The 20,263-nt window shown below is 34.0% G+C and overlaps 1 protein-coding gene across 9 annotated transcripts in view; it reads left to right on the top strand.

Moving 5' to 3' along the window:
- Positions 1-20,263, top strand: part of NAALADL2 (N-acetylated alpha-linked acidic dipeptidase like 2) — a 1,281,993-nt gene that overhangs the window by 961,014 nt on the left and 300,716 nt on the right. The gene's annotated exons all lie outside the window — the stretch shown is intronic.

Raw genomic sequence — 20,263 nt, 5'->3', positions numbered from 1 at the left:
TAATCATTACATTCATATTTATGAAAACAGTTCACGGTTTATTTGAGCAACATTATAATAGTCAATACTTTCAAATCACAAAGGGTCTCTTAAAAGACACAATTATTTGCAAATACTGTGCAACTAACATAAAGCATGTTTACAAGATACATTTTAATCATCTTATAAAACTGTCATCACAGCTAAAATGCCACTGTATTGATATTGTATTCTCTGAATTAAGGATCCTATGTACTCAGTTGCTGTTCCTATTTGTTCTAAGAAAAGTAAGCCATAAGTCAACTCACTTCCTTTGGTAAAGAAAATAAATCATGTTTTGATAATGTCAAAGTCATTCTTAAAATATTAAGTACTGATGCATATTGTAATGCATCCAATAAAAACAAAAGTATGTAGTGATTTAGTTATTTTCACAGACCTGTTTGTGTGTGTGTGTGTATTGATTTGGTGTTGATTAGAACCTAAGCTAATGAGGCCAAGAATTGATAAAAACTCTAATTAACAGCTATATTATGAAAAGCAAATTATACTCTTTAAATTGCCAGCCTTAACTAGCAATGTAAATAATGTTTTTTTCTTTGCTTTTTGTCATAAGGAGAGAGGAAGTAGAAAACCTGACTGCATGACTCCCTGTTAAGATAACAGAGCTGCTAATTGCTTTTCTTATCAGCGATGCTCCTTGCCTGTGTAGACTATTTCTAAAGCTGAAACACAACTACCAATTGCCTTAATGATTCCTGGCTTTACTAACTGTATTAGTTAAGAATGGAGAAGAGTAAGCAATGTTGGGATCACAAGATTGATGTCTAAGTGTCTGTCCAGAAAGAATGATTACAGCTTGACAATTTATTGACCTTGTCATATTTGATCAACTGCTTAACCTCTCTCAGCCTGTTTGGTTTGTTTGTTTTGTCAATCTGCAAAACAGGGATAATAATAGTAACACTGTCTTACCTACTTCAAAAAGTTGATGTGAGAATCAAAAGAGTTTATGTCTGTTAAAAGATAAGCTGAGGCATATTAAAAATTTTAAGAGTTTATTTGAGTAAAAATTGATTTGAATTGGGCAGCACCAAAGGGGAAGTGGTTAGGAGCCTCAACCAATAGAAACTAGGGACAGGACTTTTGTAGAGAAGAGGTGGAAGCAAAGCAAGGAGATCATTTGATTGGCTATAGCTGAAGAGGTCACATTCTTTGAGAAAACCCAGTTGGCTGTTAGCGATTGGTTGTCCTTACATTTTGATTTCTTAACCTTGAGGCATTACAGACTGAGGTTTGAGTTTGCTTATGTAAGCTATGAATAAAGCATTAAAGCCATCTCAGTCTAACAGCCTCCTTGTTTAATTAATTTAACATGTCCAAAGCACCTTTAAAAATTGCAAAACATGAAAACTTATTTTCCCGTAACAAGACCAGATCAGATCAGATTGTAGCGCAATCAAAAGATAATAACATATTAGCTTTACCCTGCTACTCAGAACTTGGAGCCAGAATCTTAGCCTTCCAGCCTCTTTCCTCTTGGAGGGCAGTGGCTAAGGAGAAAGTTCTTCTCTAAGGCTGATGGAGCCTGCATCCTACCACGCACTCTCTAGTCCTACTCTTCTTCACTCAGGCTCATGTATCAGTGACTTTGAGGAATTTGGCTGCCCAGATGGCATCTCTCCTTATTCCTTCACCATTATTGGCTTCTCAAATGATAAATTTGATGTAGTTTTCAAAGCCCGCTTTCATCCTTCTTTTCTCTGTCTTCAGCAGTCTTTGCGCTGTGTGTAGAGTTATACCCCCAAGCTCTGGGGCTACAATTCTTAAATAGTTTCCCAAGAGTGAGGACTCACTAGCTCTATAATTCCTTAGAAAGGAAGCTCTCAGATGTGACAAAAGTTCCCTTGGGGGCTGGTTTAGAAATAATGCGAGTGGCATAACACAGGTTACTACGTCAAACTCTTTTTACCTGTCAATAGTCACAGTGTGTTTCTTATCTGAAACTGGGGCATCTAAACTCTCACCTGGTTGTTTAGGCCAAAAAACGATGGAGTCATCCTTTAATCATCTCTTTATCTCATACCGCTAGCACATTCCATTAGGAAATCCTGTTGGCTCTACTGTCAAAACAGAGCCAGAATCCAACCATATCTGACTGCCTTCTGTGTCTCCACTCTTATCTCATCTAAGATGAGATGATCCCAGCAGCCTCTTAACTGCTTGCCCTGCTTCCATCTCTGCTCCACCCCCCATCCCATTCCCACCCTCGGTCTATTCTCAGAATAGCACTCATAGTTATCCTTAAAAACCTAAGTTACACCATGCTGTGCTCTGCTTCTCATTTTGCTCTGGATGAAAGCCAAAGTCCTCATAATGGCCTAAAAGGCCCTACAAAATGTGACCTTCTTACCTAACTGAACCCATCGCCCACATTGCCCACTACTCTCTCTTTTGCTCACTCTGCTGCAGACACGCTCTTTCACAGTGAGAACTACCCTGTCTACTTTATTTAAATTGGCAACCCCCACCCTTCTCAGGCACTACCAAGTCCCTTACCCTGTGCTGTGGTAGCATTTATAACATTCTATATAATCTACTTATTGACTCTGTTTACTGTCACTCTCTCCCCTTTAGAATGTAAGGTACATGAGGACACAGAAGGATAGCCATCTGTTTTGTTCACTGATGTTTTCCTGGAATCTAACTCAGTGCCTGGTTCATAGTAGATTCTCAAATAGTTGTTCCATCAATGAATGAAGAGTAATTTTTTTTTCCCCATCCTGGGTACTATCTAGGGAATTAAGAACAGATTTTGTCCTTCCTCCTCCAAGTTTGTCCTTCCTCCAGTTCCAGGTTTGATCCTTAGTCCTCAGTAGATCAAGAGAATAGACCCAGAGGGTAGATCAAGAGAATTCCTGGCAGCTGCTTTCTCTGACATGCAAAATAGCCTAGGAATACCAAAAAGATTAAGCTCTTCCTGGAACCTACACCACATCTCATTACTAATTTTGAGAATTAATCGCACAACATCTCCTTAAATACATTTAAAGAATGGCTAAACAACTTACTCTAAAGATGCATTTTAATAGAAAAGTTTACTTGGGAGTTTGTGTGTATGTAGCAGAGAATGTGTCTAATCCAGATATGGTAAATCATTTCTTGGCAAGGTATAGAATGTCTGGCGTTTCTACGATTGTTAAAAATGTATGTTTTTAAATTATATTCTTTATTTCCTTTGCCCTTTATTGAGATAGTTTATCAAATACCTCTGTAGTCTAGGAAAGATTGGCACCAATTTAAGTAGAAGTGTTAATAAGCCAAACCAAAGCAAACACTACTGAAATGGAAATGCCAAGAAGAAAAGTGACATGATAAAACTGATGTTATTGAAATGGAAAATGGTGTAGTGTTTAATAGCATGAGTAGTTGAGATATTCTCTTGTCAGTAAAACATTGCTTTTCACTGAAATACTTCAGCTTTTATTTAATTCTACATCAAAGATGTTTCTTTGAATGTTTGACAATTAGTGATTTCTTTTGTTACTCTTTCAAATGAAATTGAACAAAGATTGTAAGTAGGCATAATATGAATTATAGAAGAAGCATGAATTAGTTTGAAGTCTTAGGTCTGTATGCTTAGTCTTGAATCTGGCTATAATCTAGAATATGTAGACAATATGAGGACAAACTGGTATTCTATTATTTGACCAATATTTGTAGAATATACTAAATATAGCTTAGAAATACTTTCCATGCCAGGTGTACCATTTGGTGTAAATGTATGTACACATTCATCTATGTGTAAATAAAACATTCATAAAGAAATGATTTTCCTTGAATTTGAATCTAAAAAGTTTCTCACAAAACCACCAAGTTAACAAATAATAAAGTTCTTTGTTTCTTTTTTCTCTCACATGTTCTAATTTTACTTTCAAACAGATCTTAGAACAAAGAAATTGGACTCACTGTAAGATTAAGTACTTACCTTTGAGATTGTGCTTAAGGCCAAACCCTCTATGTCTGCTCCATAAAATTATATCTTTCTACTGATAAAATATTGGAAAAGTGTGTAATAAAACATTAATTTGATGACAACTTTTTTGTCCTTAAACCAAATTCCCTGCCAGAACAGATTAAATAGAGAGAGCTTGCTAAATAGAGAGAGCTGGAAGACTTAGTCACGTAGAATAACACTGCAGTTGGTTATAAGCAGGATATAAAATGAAGGACAAATCTGAATTGCTGGTGACAAAGGTGATTGGTGTGTGAATAAAATGACTGAGGAATTTCCCTGTGGATTTCACTATGGCCACAGTGGATGGGGATTAACAGACCACGATACTCATCCTAGCATCCAGAGGTAAAATAACAACTCTCGTTATTTATATTATCATTGAGGAAGAATGAAAAATTATATTCAATAAAGTGACTAAATTTTGTAGATAAATCTTTAAATTGGCTCTAAAAATTCTAATAAAACTAAGAGTGGCATAAAAACATAATACAGATATTTAGAAAAAATACATTAAGGAAATATTTTGACAAGTTCATGAAGTCGTGTTATTACAAAAAACAATTTACCCCTCTTATCTCAAGAAAGAATGGGTTTAGTTAGAGCAGAATAATAGAAATTAAGCTGCATATTTTATATTTATTTCCATAGACTGATTAAGTGAAAATAGTTAAATTGGCATATAGTGGTCACAGACATGTATAGATATGGAGCCTGTTTTTATTATCCATTTTCCAGAAGATTAGAAAGGGAAAAGAAAAACAAAGATGACAAGGAAGGCAGCAGTTACCTTAAGGAATTCTCATTTAAAAAGAAAAAGTCCTAAATTAGTTGTTGGCATGTGAAATTTAAAAAGATGGACAATACCAGATAGAACTTTTCATCCCTGGATCACTGATCTGAATCCAGCAGATGTCATGTCATCAGGGACTAAAAGCCATTACCATAGTGTCTGATGTGAAATAAGATAACTCTCACAGTTCTTTCCCAAAAGTAGAAACAGCCATGCATACTATGAATTGTTAGAAGTAAGCTAGGTATGGAAATTTGTTGAGGCAAAATAATGAAGTTAGATGGAATAAACAAGTCTCCTACTCCTTTACAAAATCAAATATAACTCATTTTAAAATAGAACATTGTTCTTCATGAAATCCTATAAGAAGATGTGATAGTCTCTAACTTAGTACGTAACAGACAATTGTCGTTTTTGCTTTTCATCCACTCCCCCCCTCTTTTAGGGAAATACCCAGATTTTGCTGGGGCTGATGTTCTCTTCCATTCTGAGCCAGATGGTGTGGATGGGCTTGTCCTGTCCTGAAGCTCACCTCTAAAGCTGGGCTCCAATCAACCCATCTCTGTGTCAACAGTAGTCAGCACATGGGTGGACACGTCACACAAATAGATCCAATGAGGCAGTGAGACATGGACTGCCTTTGAGGAAACAGAAGCTATTTCTCTTTCCTTTGGAAGCCACTGGGAAAGACTAACTTTCTTTCCCGTAATAGTATGTCGTGAAACTGTGACAGTCATTTTACTCCCACAGTAAGGAATCCAAGAGTTGTTAGGAGGCAACAGTGTGGAGTCTGAGGGTAAGGCCAGAGTGTGGAAGAGAGGTTGGAGAGACAGAAAGGAAACAGGTCTTTGGTGATAATGTTCGAGCTGCTAGATAATTCTTATCGACTTCTAGACTTTTAGTTAAGAAAGTGATCAATTTCCTTTATTGTTTTGGTTGAATCTTTTTTCTCATTTGAAACATAAATAATTCTTTAAATGGAAAGTACTATCAGAAGCAGGAAGGTAACTATAACAGACCCCTAAATGTAGCAGTGGATGAACTGAAAAGATGTGATAAAGGACAATGAAGACCCCTCCTCTCCCACCAAACAGGGAGGTCGGCAGTCCTTGTTACATCATTACTGAATAGCTGGGTAAATTATCATTTTTATTTAGAGAGTCAAACCAAGATTGCACAGTTAAGGTTACTTGGTAGAAAATATTTTCAGTATGTTGATATGTGATGGCTATGTCTTATAGCCTTTCAGAATGTTTATATGACAGAGAAATAAAGTTACTTTGAAAGTACAATTAAACACAAAAATGAACAGAGACTTTTTGAAAGCAATTGAATTCTTTTCCAGCAGCAGCATTTAGACCAATCTGTCCAAGCTCTGAGAACATTCTGTAGCTGCCACTTCCTGGTATCCACAGATGCTACAGTTCTTTCTTCTTTCCAGACCCTGTATTTAGCCCTTACCGTTTATTCTGGAAGCTCCAAATAGTATTTCAGTCAATTTCCTTTAACTGAAATTAACCAGAATAGGTTTCTGTTGCTTGTGGGCTAAGAAACCTAATTGATTAAACACATTTCACACATAAGTTTTTTCATCACTTTGTTAATTTAAATAATTTTTTAAACATCTTTTAAACATCACCTTACATATATGCAAATTAGTCTTTATTTTAAAAGAATTATTGGGGGCCGGCAAGATGGCATAGTGGTTAAGTTCACATGCTCTGCTTCAGTGGCCCAGGGTTCACAGGTTCAGATCCTGGGTGTGGACCTACACACTGCTCATGAAGCCATGCTGTGGTGGCATCCCGTATACAAAGTAGAAGAAGATTGGCACGGATGTTAGCTTAGGGACCATCTTCCTCAAGCAAAAAGAGGAAGACTGGCAACAGATGTTAGCTCAGGGCCAATCCTCCTCACGCACACACAAAAAGAATTATTAACTTTAAAATTTATGTATTTCTCATTGCTAAAAGATTATTTTCCCAAAACCATTTTCATCTTATTACTATAATGATTTTTTACATCCAAACTCACTTCCTTCTTGCTTTACTTGCAAAGCCTCCACATGACCTCCATTGCAATTGGAAGGAACCTGATAGTCCATCTATTCCAACCCCCATTTATTGAGGAGGTTTAGGGGCCTTAAGGACTAAGCTCTCACAGTTTGTGATATCACTGACTTCTAAAACCATGGTATTTCTACTTGCCCACATGGGTAAGGTTAAATACTTTTTTTGGAGGAAGAGTCACTTCCCTGGGCTCAGTTGTTTCCTTGACAAAGGAAGAAATATTGAACAGGAAAGTGAATTTACCATTCAGTTCAATAGGGTGTCTCTTGCTGTGTTGGAACCACAAAGTTCTTAAATGCTAACACATTCATAAGAGAAAAGTTAAATTTTCTCTGAAAATGTTTCTTTAAAACAATAATCTTATATGAAAGATCAATGGACATTTATCAAACGCTTACCATGCACCATATGAATAAGTTGTAGTTTCTGCTCCAAAGTATAGAAAATGGGTTGATTTTATTTAATAGAGGTGGAAATTCCAGAATGGGGAACAAAAGTGGCCTTTAATTCAAATGTACCTGTTCTTTCTGAATAGAATAAAAGAGCATTGTGAGCGGATAATAAAAATTTCTTTCTCCAATCTCAAATTAGTCGTCTTCCCTGTAAAAGAAAAAAAAGATTGACATTCACCAAGTGATTCCACTCAGTGGAAACTTTAAAAAGATTGGAAAAAAACCTAACTTTTTTATTCACTTGTTCCTTTTGACTCTCCTATTGTTATTGTGACCTTATTACTTCTTTGTAGAAGGTACTGCTCCGTAGTCTTTAGTGACTAATGGAATTCACGTAACGTTGGTGACTCATTTAAGAAACTGGTCTTCTCAATTTTACATGTTTTTTCTCCCACTAATAATCTCTGTGGAGAAATATATAAGGCACGCTGTTATCCTTTGAATATATCCCTTCATATAGAGAATCACACGGAAGACCCAGTTCTGTGAAATAATACTTAGAGTGAGCGACACCTATTCATCCATTTATGTTCACAAATATTCAAAAAATAGATACTTAAAATACTCTTTGAAGCAAAATAACAAGTTTTTAATTCCCTATTGTTTTTTAGAGATTCTCAGTAATCAAAAATGTAACAAAATAGTCTTTGACCACAATTTGATACTCATTATAGCTTAGGTAATCACTTACTTTTTTGTGTTGCCTGTACTTAAATATTTATAAACATATGTTACTATTATGTATATATTAATTTTATTTTTTATTAGTGCCCTCCAGTTGATTTTGACTCCTAGTGAACCTGTGTACAGCAGAGTGGAACCCTGCCCTGTCTTTTTTCTCTGTCCTCTCATCTTCCAGCGCTAAATCAGACAATTTTATACATCCTGAGGAAAAAAACAAAAAGAATTTATACAAGTTTCTTTATAAAATAGTGATCTGACTATGGAGCAGGAATCAGAAAACTTTCTGTAAAGGGCCAGATAGCAAATATTTTAGGCTTTGTGGGTCGTATGGTTTCTGTTGTTACTGCTCTATGTTGCCAGGAAAGCAGCCATAGACGATAATAAAAGAATGGACTTGGCTGCATTCAAGATAAAATTTGTTTACAAAAACAGATGGCAGGCTGTTTGGATTGTTGGCTATAGTTTTCAGACTCCTGCTTTAGAATTTAAAGAATTTTTCCTGAAGGTATCAATTCATGTAAGAACAGCAATAATACCCAAAAAGTTAACAGAAGGTTGTAGGCATTATTTTGAAATTTCTGAAACAGAAGCCTATCCTTAAATGTAGGAATTCTGCCTTGCCATTACATTCGATAAAGTATGGTCTTCTCCAACCAGGATTTATGGGTGTCTAAAGAAACTGCCACCTGCTAGCACTGGACATCAACTTCTGTCTGAGATACGAGCAACTATGTATGGACCATTGTCTACTTGCTAGAAAAACAGTTGAAAAGTCTCAGAAGAAACAATTCTACCTTACAGTTTATTAAAGAGGAAAAATAATCTCTATCATATGCATATAATGATCTAGGAAGATGATTGAAGGAAAAATCAAAGCTATGCCATAGTCTTTTTGTTTATATCACCTTCACTAAGTGGAAGGATCTTTAAGCTGAAAATGGTAGAACAAATATCTTTTACATAAGAAGAAGGATACCTGAAAAAGGATCATTCACTTGGGAATTTATCTTGGTGATAACAGAACTCTTTTCCATAAATTTCTTTAAACACTCTGAACCTATTATATCACATTCCAGATCCTGATCCAGAATTTTTCAGTCTTTAATACCATCTCACAAAATGGTGGTAGGTGACGTTTCTGCATTGGGCGAGAAGTTAGTGATTTCTGAAAGTCCCTTCCACTTCTAAGATTTCAGACTTGAAAATATCATGCTGTTAGCAGCCTCAGACACTGAGGAAATATTACCAATTATATACCTTTGGCTCTTGACTTTAAAGGGTACAATAATAAGAGACTCACATTTAAAACAAACTATATCCAAGCAATGTGAACTTTTTACACCAAAATTACCACCAGTAATTGAAAAGAGAAGTCAGTGCGCTCTGTCAGAACGATATGTTTTGTTTCAGTTTTCCCAGTAGTGTTTTAACTATTATATTGTTTACCACATTGCAAATTTATTGTTCTGTTTTCAAGGAGAAAATTACCTACTCATAGAAGTATCTCACAGAACTAACTCTCTCTCATTTCCTCTCTCCCTCTCCTCTCTCTCTCTCTTTCTGACACACACACACACGCATACAACAAAATGAGATTTTTAATTGGAAAGATGATGCTCAAGTTATCCCATAGTTATATTATTCTACTTCTATGACATGGACTTGCAAAAAAATTGGGGGGACAAAATCTTCTCCTCTGATATGGGTGATATGTTTAGACAAAGGAATATCGGGGAAAATTATTGACAATCTCATTATGTGGCACTGACAGTTTTGTTTTTTATATAGAAAGAATAGTATTGACAAAATCAAAGTATTGGAAAACATTTTAGTCTAAATATAAGGAAGCAATCGTAAAGGACACCATTAACTCATCTTGCTCTAGATAATGAGATGAAATTAAGAATAATAAAATTAAGCCTAATGATGGAGAAAATATTTTCCTATGCCCTTAGAAATAAAGCCTTAATTAGCTGGAATTTTAGAGAATAAAATGTTCTAGGGGGTAATTTAATTTTCTGAATAATGGAAGGTAAACAGAAAATTCTTTAATTTATACCCATTTTGTTGCAGAGCTCCTAAAAAAACAAAGTATTTTCTCTTGCCTTAGTAATATAAGTTGCTGAAAATAATTAAATTTTATGGTTCTTGAAGGTCATTTCAGAAAATTAGCTCTCCCTTCTCTAGACTCATTTTATCGGCAACTCTTACATGGCATTTATCAGTCTGCCTTGTGATATGTGTAGTATTTCTTCTGCCAGTCTATAAATGTCTTGAGGTTAGGGACCATGTCTTTTTCTTCATTTAGCCCTGTAATAAATAACATGATACCTCATATGTAACACATGCTCAATAAGTATTGAATTGAATTATTATGAATTTCAATTATAGTTTTGCGATATTGTAGATTCAGAAATTACTTCTTGCTTATAAAAACGTGTCAGTAATAATCATGGTTAATTACAGACTCTGACTAATCAAAATCTGATTTTGGATCTGTTTCATTAAGTCATGGCCAAACCATAAGTTCTGAGGCAACTAAAAAATTATATCATGGGTAATATCCAAGAGCCTATTAAAAAAAATCTGCTAATCTGCAATCATGTATTACTCAAGAAGAAAAAAAAAGGCTTTTATTTGTTAGTTTCTTTATTTTATACAAGAAGTATTTGTTTCAAATATGCGTTAGGAACTCAAATAAACATAATGAAGAAAATAATTCTACCACCCAAAACTGCTATTAATATATTTTGTATTATTTATTAAGATATTTATATCTCTTTGTATTCATATTTACACCTCTATATAATTATATAGTACACTGTCTTACAAAATAGAACTTTTTAGTTTTAAATAATTAAAATTTTTTCCAATATTTATAAATACGATTCTATATGATCATTTGGTTTTTTTCTTTGAGGAAGATTAGCCCTGAGCTAACATTCACTGCCAATCATTCTCTTTTTGCTGAGGAAGATTGACCCTGAGCTAATATCTGTGCCCATCTCCCTCTACTTTATATGTGGGATGCTTTCCACAGCATAGCTTGATAAGCCATCCATAGGTCTGCCCCTGGGATCCCAACTGTCGAACCCTGGGCTGCCAAAACTGAGCATGTGAACTTAACTGCTATGGCACTGGGCCAGCCCATATATGTGCATTTTTAATGAGTGAATTGCATTCCAACCTATAGATATATCAAATATTATTTAAGCAAATTCCTATTTTTGTTTGTTTTAATTGTTTCAAATTTTCATTTTCATAAACATTCTCATGTGCAAATGACTATCTACATCATTCTCCCCACCCAGAGAAAATTTTTTTAAGTGGAATGTCTAGTCAAAGGGTATGTGGCTATTTAAGATTTTTGATATATGCTGTCCTTCTGAAAAGACATAATAATTCATAATTTTACCAGTAAGAGTATATGTTTCCCAAAACCTTTGATCAAATTGAGTAGTGCCCTATTTGATCATTTGATGATAGGAACTGTCTCATTCTATGTGGCCCTCTTTGATCATTAACTAATTTGGACTTGTTTTCATTTTCATAGTCTCTTATTTGTATTTCATCTCTGGTAAACTTTGTTTTCCCATTTTTCTATTAAAGTATTTGTCTTATATAGTTATATACAAAGCTTATTAAGCTTTGATCTCTTTAGTGTTATTTTTTCTTCATTTGAAGTACCTAAATTTTAAATTTTGTGTAGTTGAGCTTTCTAACTGTTGCCTTTATGAAATTCTAACTTTAGGTTTAAACTTTGTAAACCCTTTTCACTGCCCAATGTTTAAAAATTATTCCAAATATATGCTTCTAGGTATTTTATGGTTTCATTTGTATGAAATTTGCTTTGTTGAATAACAGAATTCTTTTCCACATTGCCGTTATACTGATTAGCTGTGAACAAGGCACTGTGAGCTTGATGCAGTATAAAGATTCTCTAGGGCAAAATTTCCTGTCTGTTGGCCCATGCCACCTGCCATGCTGCCCATCGGTTACCTGAGTGGCCAGGGAGAGCTTGCGGCTGTCAGTACCTACAGTCCTGTCTCCAACTGTGGGCAGCCACCAACATTTATGACAGTGATCCAAATATTATCATTTTTTTACTGTGTTTCATAATATGGAAAATGGTTAGGAATCACCTTGACTAAAAACTATGATTAGAATAATTTGTAAATGAGTCTTCTATCAAAAAACTCAGAAAGGATGTCTTTGATGTTTTCTGACCTCGGCAAGGTTACGCATGGCCTAGCATGGGTCCACCATGCTACTCACATTTGGACCTCTGAATACAGCTATGTAATAGTTACAAAAGCACATCAAGTATCAGACTTATATAACTTGTTTAATTCAAGCAATATAATGAGGATTCTTCAAAAGTATTTCCAGGGAAAATTGTCTTTTGAGTTTTGAGATGAGAAAATGCTGCCTCTTAATGTAGAATAATACTGTTTATCTCTTACAGTTGAACTCTACATCAAAAGTTTTTCCTTCCACAACTCCCTTTAGTTCAGCATGATTAGCCTCAATTGCCACTCATTCTTTAGTGTATGGGGTAGTCAATCAGGCTGCTCTGAAATGTGCTGAAATGAAGCCCTTGAAGTTGAATTTGTGGCTTTGCAAGACAGGATACTTTTCATCTGTATTCCCACTTTTTATCATTGTCCTTAAAGTGTCTTAGAAAGAAAAGAAGAGTATAAAATGCTAATCAGGTAAGATGGAAAATGCTGTTCAAAGGGAGAGATGATACCCATATAAGGGATGATGATCGTGAATGTTTGATGGTTGTGCCAACATACCAGTACCTTTGCCAGGGAAGGAGTATTCTTATGGAAGCCCACGTACTGGTTTGTCCGTAATAATTCTAAGCATTCAGAGAATGGTCACATAAATTTAAATGTAAATGTTAATTGCAAAAACACACATATGAATATCCACATATTAATACACAGATGTAAATTATATCTGTTCATCCATACTTAAATATCTGTGTAGATACATATATATAAGTACATTGCTGCATAAAATATTATGCTACTTCTAAATAATGCCCTTAAAAAGAATTATGCTATAGTAAGACCGTCTGGTCCCCTTTATTTTCATAATTAAACATCATTTTTTCATCTTTGGATCTTTCTTTAATTGAAAACATATTCTAGCTCTTCTTATGATTAGACATGTGGTGGATATACTTTTGTTTATATGGAAAATAAATTCATGACATTTTTAAAGTAAAAAATCATCTTCATAATGTATTATGTTATCATTTTATGTATACATATGTTAACACATACCTTATACATTTTGTCTATATCCATATGAATATTTTATATGCATGCACACATATAAATGTTAGTAACTAAATCTCGTGTGCACTTAAATGGTACCAGTAGGGCCATTGGATTATTGTGGTTCACCTGCTACTTCACACTTTCCACTATTTTCTGGATTTTGATAGTAAAGACATTAATTTTATAATCAGAAAACACAATAAAGTTATTTCTATTTTATTAAAAAAAAAACTGATCTTTCTAGCATCTTCACATTTGTGTTATTTGGATTCATCTTCCCTTAAAAACTAGACTGAAGTAGTCAGAACTCTAATAAAACAGGGATCACCTAACGCTATCAAAACATAGTCCACCCTTAGGGAAACGTACAGGTGAGACCTTCCTCTATGGGACATGTTGACTGTTTACTGTTCAAGATCATCAAGTTCAATTTCTGTGTTACACCAGCACACCAGAAAGCAAGGCAGCTTAACCACTTTAACCTACTTTGCCCTCTACAGCACTTTTTTTAAAATAGAATCTCAATTTAACATTATGTCCATGGAAGCTGAATAGCTTAACCAAGAGCAGCATGGGGCCCTTAATTTTGATCTCTGTAGCATTTCCCTTACAAAACATTATGTCTGTGTCTTTTCTCAAGGACAAATACATGTAATAGTCACCAGTATAACAAATGCAGTTGTTTTTCAATCTACTAGTGCAAATATTGTCATTATATTTCTTTCCATTTTCTATTCGAAGCTCCATGACAAATTATTGTCAAAAGTCTCAAATTCTTTGTAATACAGACAGACAGACAGATAGATATCCACATACAGATTAAACTCTGTAGAATCTATTGAGTTTTTCACATTTTGCTAGGAGCTAGGAGGCTTAGATATAAATTTTTGGAATAAATAGGATTAGCATGGATTTCTTGGTGTAATTTCTTCCTTTCTTCATTATTTTTTATATAACATAAAATGCGTTTTAAAAGTTTTATGTTAAAAGTATTATATACTTCTTATAAACTTAAAAATGCATAGATATTCACAAAAATTAAAAATTATTTATAATGCCACCATTTTTGAAATTATCCTAATGTTTAGTCCAAATGCATGTTTTGCTTTTCATAAATCTTTCACATATTATACGTATTGTTTGATACCCTGATTTTTTAACTTAATATATTAAATATTTCTCATGTTATCAATTTATATTCTATAATTTGTAATGTATACATATTTTAGAACATTTAAAGCATTTACACTTTTTGTATTACTTATGGTGACAAATATCTTTATGTATGTGTCTTTATGCATATTTCAGCTGATTTCTTACAATTAGAATAGCAGAGTAGCTCTGCCTGTTTATTTTTAGGCATTTAATATATTTTGAGCTTTTTAAATAAGCCTGTAGCTTTAGAAGATCAAGGAAATTATAAATTCATCCTAAGACTCTGGTTCCTAGCAAGACTTATTGAATTCTAACAGGCCAAAGATGAATGGAAGGTCACTTTCTTTATTTCCAGGTACCAGCGTTACCTAAGAGTACAACAAAGATTCAGTATATTCCAACTCCTAGAATCCACGCTTTTTTCACTGTGGAAAAAACATGGGAAGGATGTTCCAAATTGATATTATTGACAGCAGAGGAGTGGGGCTAAGCCCACTCAGCCATACCCACAAGGCAATCTTTAATCAGGACTAGCATCCCTCTTTCAGTACCATGGACCTGTCATCTATGAGCCCTAGCTGTCAGATAGCACAAGCTTTCATACATATAGCTGTGCTTTCTTCTCACCTTAGAAACAGTGAAGGTTTTAAATGTAGCAGATTCTTTTTAGTTAGTCTGCCTTTCCCGTGGCAGGAGGCTTTTGATGTGCCATGCATATTATTGCTGGAAATGTGTAACTGACTTCTCCAAAGTCTTTATTTTGTCAAGATTTGCGATCTTTTCTTTCCTGAAGTCTTCTGTGGTCCTACTTCAATCTCGAACAATTGCTCACTAAGCCTGGTGCATAGTTTCAATCTGGGATTTCTTATTGCTGCTCTTCTGCTTTGGATCCTCTGAAGAAGCAATACCAATTCTTTTTTTAATCTTAGTTTATTTCTGTATCTTGCAGGAGCACACCTTAGAGTAGCTTCCGAAGAAATGATGCGTATATGATAAATTTATTAAATTCCTGAATGTCTAAAATTTTTTTTCCCTCTACCTGTGATTATTAGTTCGATTCGATATACAACCTAGGTTAAAAATTATGTTCGGTCTGAATTTTGATGACTTTTCTTCATTATCTTTTGGATTCCAATGTGGCTTTTTAGAATATAGTGTCATTCTGATAGTTTTTCTATTAAAAGTAAACTTTTTATTTTGAGATTTTGTAGCATGTTTATCCCTGATATTCCTTTCATGAAGACACTTCTGTGTATATTGGGTTAGATAACTGGTGTGCCCTTTTAGTCATGTCCTTCATTTCTGGTGAATTTCCTCGTAATGTTTCTTTAATACTTTTCTCCTCTCTATTTTCTTTGTTCTTTTTATCTGAAACTGAGAGACCTACAAATCAGATTTCTTGGAGATAATCTTTCTTTAGGAACTTCTTTTAAATTTTTTCATGATGATTTCATATGATTATTTCTTTTGCATAGCATATTCTTTCCTCTTCTCTCTTTTTTTAGAATCAGATACACTATTTTTTTCATGGTTGTTATTTGCTCTCTCTGAAGATATTGATTAGCTTTTTTGATATTTTCTTCTGGTCCATGCATTATTTGTGTTTCCTATAATTTCTTTTTTTTTTTCCTATCTGTTTATTTTAGTCTTTCTTTATCATACTGCAGTTTTTCCTTATATGTCTGGGAACTTTTATTATCCCTTCAAACTTAAGATGGAGACTCAGCCCATCCCACACTGTGCCTGGTGTCTATGAATGTCAAGCCATTACAATGTGTTCCTTTCCTCCAGAGAACAAACATCCAGGCTTCTGCCTGAAAGATGGGAGCCTAAACATTGACAGCTTCTGTATAGGAGAGGGGCTAAGAGTAGCATGAGCAACTTTCCGTGTATAGACATATTCCCATTTTCCAGCTCACGCCTCACTCTCAGCCTGTGCTGCACTGGAGCCTTCGCGCCCTGAACTTATCTGGGTTTCTGCTTGCTGAATTGCATCTCTTGGCTTGTACCCTCTCTACACCACTTTATTGTCATTTCTTTCTCCCAGTTAAGTCATTTACTATTCATTTCCTTACTTCCTATCTCTTCTATTAATGCCTCCTCTCTTTTTTTCTCTCTGTCTTTGAGAGTCCTTAATAGTTTCTATTCTTTCTATTTTAGTTGTGTCTCAGGAGAGAGAAGAGATAAACAAATGTGTTTAACCTGTCATGTTTTTGCATAAAATGGTTTTATGTTACTTTCAGTCACTCAGATTTGTCATTCAGAGTACTGATAACTGATCCTAGATATTACATCTCCAATTATATGTTTTATTTATGACTCATCAACTTTTCTCTCTAAATGATCTAACCTAATTCATCACTCCCTTCATTCAAGTGACTTCTCTTATGATGAGGCAAAACATATTTGACACCAATTTCTACCCATAGGAAGCCTTTTACATAGTTATTAATCTGAGATAATGCAAATAATAATAGATAAATTAAAAAAATAAAAATAAGATTCAATGTGATTAAATGCAAAATAAGTAGATGACACCGTGCTAAATCACACCAGAGTTCAGGGTTTGTTGAAGCCTACAGCTCGGATAATACCAATATTATAAGTTGCTAATATTAGTGACATCATATCTTTTAATTTATATCATTTTATTATATCAAAAATAGAACATTTATTATACATTTTTCTATTTTTTGATATTTTCTCTACCCATATATTTTTCTATGTTATCATTTATATGAAATTATTATCTTAATTTTTATAATTAACTTAATCTCCTTACAAGCTGGATGCATGCCAATTTAATCTTTGGATTTCCCACCCCACAATGCCTTTAAGTTAATAACTAACACTATTTATTGGACACTTAATATGTGCCAAATACATGGCTAAGCACTTTATATGAATTATCTAAAGTAATCCTCCCCTCAGCTCTATCAGGCATATATTGTTATAACCTTGCTTTCCTGATTAGAAACTTAAAGTTCAAAATTTAAGTAACTTGCTCAAGATCACACAGCCCATATAAATGGGGTACAATCTAGGTAGTCTGTTTTTAGAGCTCTGCCCTTAATTAATATGTTATACCTCCTAGTACAAAGCAGGCACACAATACATATCTGGCAAACAGATGAATGAAACCTCTACTAATCTTTTTCATCCCTAAGAAGTTCACACATTTACAGAATTCACTTTCTACCAAATTTTTGATAATTTGGTGCTTACCGAAGGTGAAAAATTGTCCACAATTCTGTCTTTATTCATATTGATTTGCAATCATTCATATAAAATTTGATTTCATATCACTTTGGAGTTTTCTTGCAAACTGTAAATGCTTATGAAATAGTTTTCATGATAGACAATGGTCATTAGATCATATGATTAGAGCAAATGGCTGATAACGAATAGTTGATCCAAATGCTTAATCTAAATCCTGAAGACCAATACTGTTTTCCTGAAAAGTCCTTCAAGTGGATTTTGTGGAGATAGCTACCACATTATAAGGATGATGCTCAAAATACTATTTTAATTAGAAAGTATAATTTTATGTTTAAAAATGCTTATTCAGTATAGGTAAGTGTTACAACCATAGGTCCTAAGAGTCAGAGATCCTGGGTACAAACCACGTTTAAGCTTGAGTTTACTCCTCTACGAATTGCAGATAAATTGTTTTGTTATCAAACGCAATACTGCAAATATGTCAAAAGCTCATGTTATAGTGCCTCTCACACAGAAAGCATTTGTTTAATCTTAGTGTGCATATGATATTTAGAAAGGTGAGAGGAGGGATGTATTTTTCAAACAACTGATTGATTTTCCTTGTATTTATTTGAAATTGCTGCTCAGATAGTAAAGTTTGTCTTAAGCTGGCAATCTATCCTACTCTGTACCATTTACCTTAGTTATGCACATACATTCTCTTGTAAATATAATTATTTAATTCTTTTAAAATTCTTCATGCATCATGTACAAATTATTTGCTAGCTGCTAGGAACTTGGAAGTATCAAGAACATAAAAATCTGTATACCTGGGGCCGGCCCAGTGACACAGCGGTTAAATTCGCACGTTCCACTTCTCAGTGGCCCAGGGTTCACGGGTTCAGATCCAGGGTGTGGGCATGGCACCACTTGGCAAAAGCCATGCTGTGGTAGGCGTCCCACATATAAAGTAGAGGAAAATGGACATGGATGTTAGCTCAGGGCCAGTTTTCCTCAGCAAAAGAGGAGGATTGGCAGTAGTTAGCTCAGGGCTAATGTTCCTCAAAAAAAGAAAATCTATATACCCCTTTCTATTCTATTTCAAGTCTTATACAATTATAGTGAGCAATGCAGCCTAAAAAGCATGATAAAGTAGGGAGAAAAGAAACAAATAATAGTCTTTACCCTGACTTTGTTTCCTTGAATTTATGTCAGAATCCTAGATAGACTTTCTAGCTTCTGGAATTCTCCCTTCTCGAAGGGAAAGAATGGACTGAGTATTCAATGATTTGAAATAAATTTCTGATTTATTCAATGATTTGAGATCATTTTCTGATTATTGCAACTAGTTGGCTACATAAATTTATGTATAATTTTTCTAGCATTCAGTTTTTTAACCTTTAAAATGAGAAGCTTTGGGCTGGATGGTTTCTAAGACTCTTTCCTGATTTAAATTAAATAGCTTGTAACCTCTAGTAGGACTATCACACCTTCTTTATTTTTGTCTTAGTCTAAATCGTGTTCACAAATTCTTGTTCCAATTTCTACTCTCTACTGATTGACAACTCTAAATATGCTCTCCTAGTATTATATAGCGTAACATTCTTTTAGGTTATCAGAACAGTTACATTATAGAGATCAAGAAGCTAAAACTTTCATTTGCTTTTTACGTAAATATTTTATTGTTCATATCAAGTTAGTCTGTGGCTCAAATTAGATGTCAAAAACAAAACAGAAAGAAAGAAAACTAACCTGCTACTTTTTCTTCACATCTAAATTTCATGAGAGTTGTGGTTTGAGAAAATAAAATGGGTTGCCTGGAACATTATGATATATGTGAAAGCAGCTTTTTATGAATTCTATAAAATGTAACAAAACTGATGGATGGACTTCCAAGTATAAATGCGAGCTTATTTATTTATTTCTTTTTAGTTTAACTTTATAATATTGACGTTTTTTCAGATCTTCAGGACTGGAAAAAATTTATTTAAAAAGGTAAAAAGTGATCCCAGAAGCTTGAGATGCTTTGAATTCAATAAATTCTCTTTCCCTTGTTTGAATATTCTGTGGATCTTATGGTGAACTGACAATAACAAATTCCCTTTCCTTGCTATGAATTAGAATAGCAGAGATTCATATTAGAGGAATCACAGTCAAACATTTTAAAAATGACATTTCTTCCCTGAGATTGATAAATATATATAATTTTAAAATCAATCTTTAATGACTAGCTTAGCATGTAACTCACTAGTGGCAAAAATTTTAGTTCTGAAACCAGGATTATGAACATCAGAGCTTCATCATCCTACTGGCAATAAGATTTAGAACTTCTAAATAACATAGTAGTTAAGAAATATAATATTTTACTGTCTTCACTTTTCTTGGTAATTTCTCTTTTAGTCAATCCTACTTCAAACTAGAAATTTGTCTTTTCACTAAATAAGTCCTTATGTCATTTATATGAGAGTATCTATTTTATTAGATGGGAAACATGGCTGTTTCCATCTAAATGGTCCTAGCCATAACATATATGTGTGATTTTGCAATATATAGCAGGTTGGCACATGAAGTACTATTTAAAATATAATTTTCTAATATATAATCTTTAATAATGTAGTATATCTTGA

The sequence above is a fragment of the Equus asinus genome, chromosome 5, assembly GCF_041296235.1.
Source record: "Equus asinus isolate D_3611 breed Donkey chromosome 5, EquAss-T2T_v2, whole genome shotgun sequence".
Classification (NCBI taxonomy): domain Eukaryota; kingdom Metazoa; phylum Chordata; class Mammalia; order Perissodactyla; family Equidae; genus Equus; species Equus asinus.
This window is presented reverse-complemented; position numbering and strand designations above follow the sequence as displayed.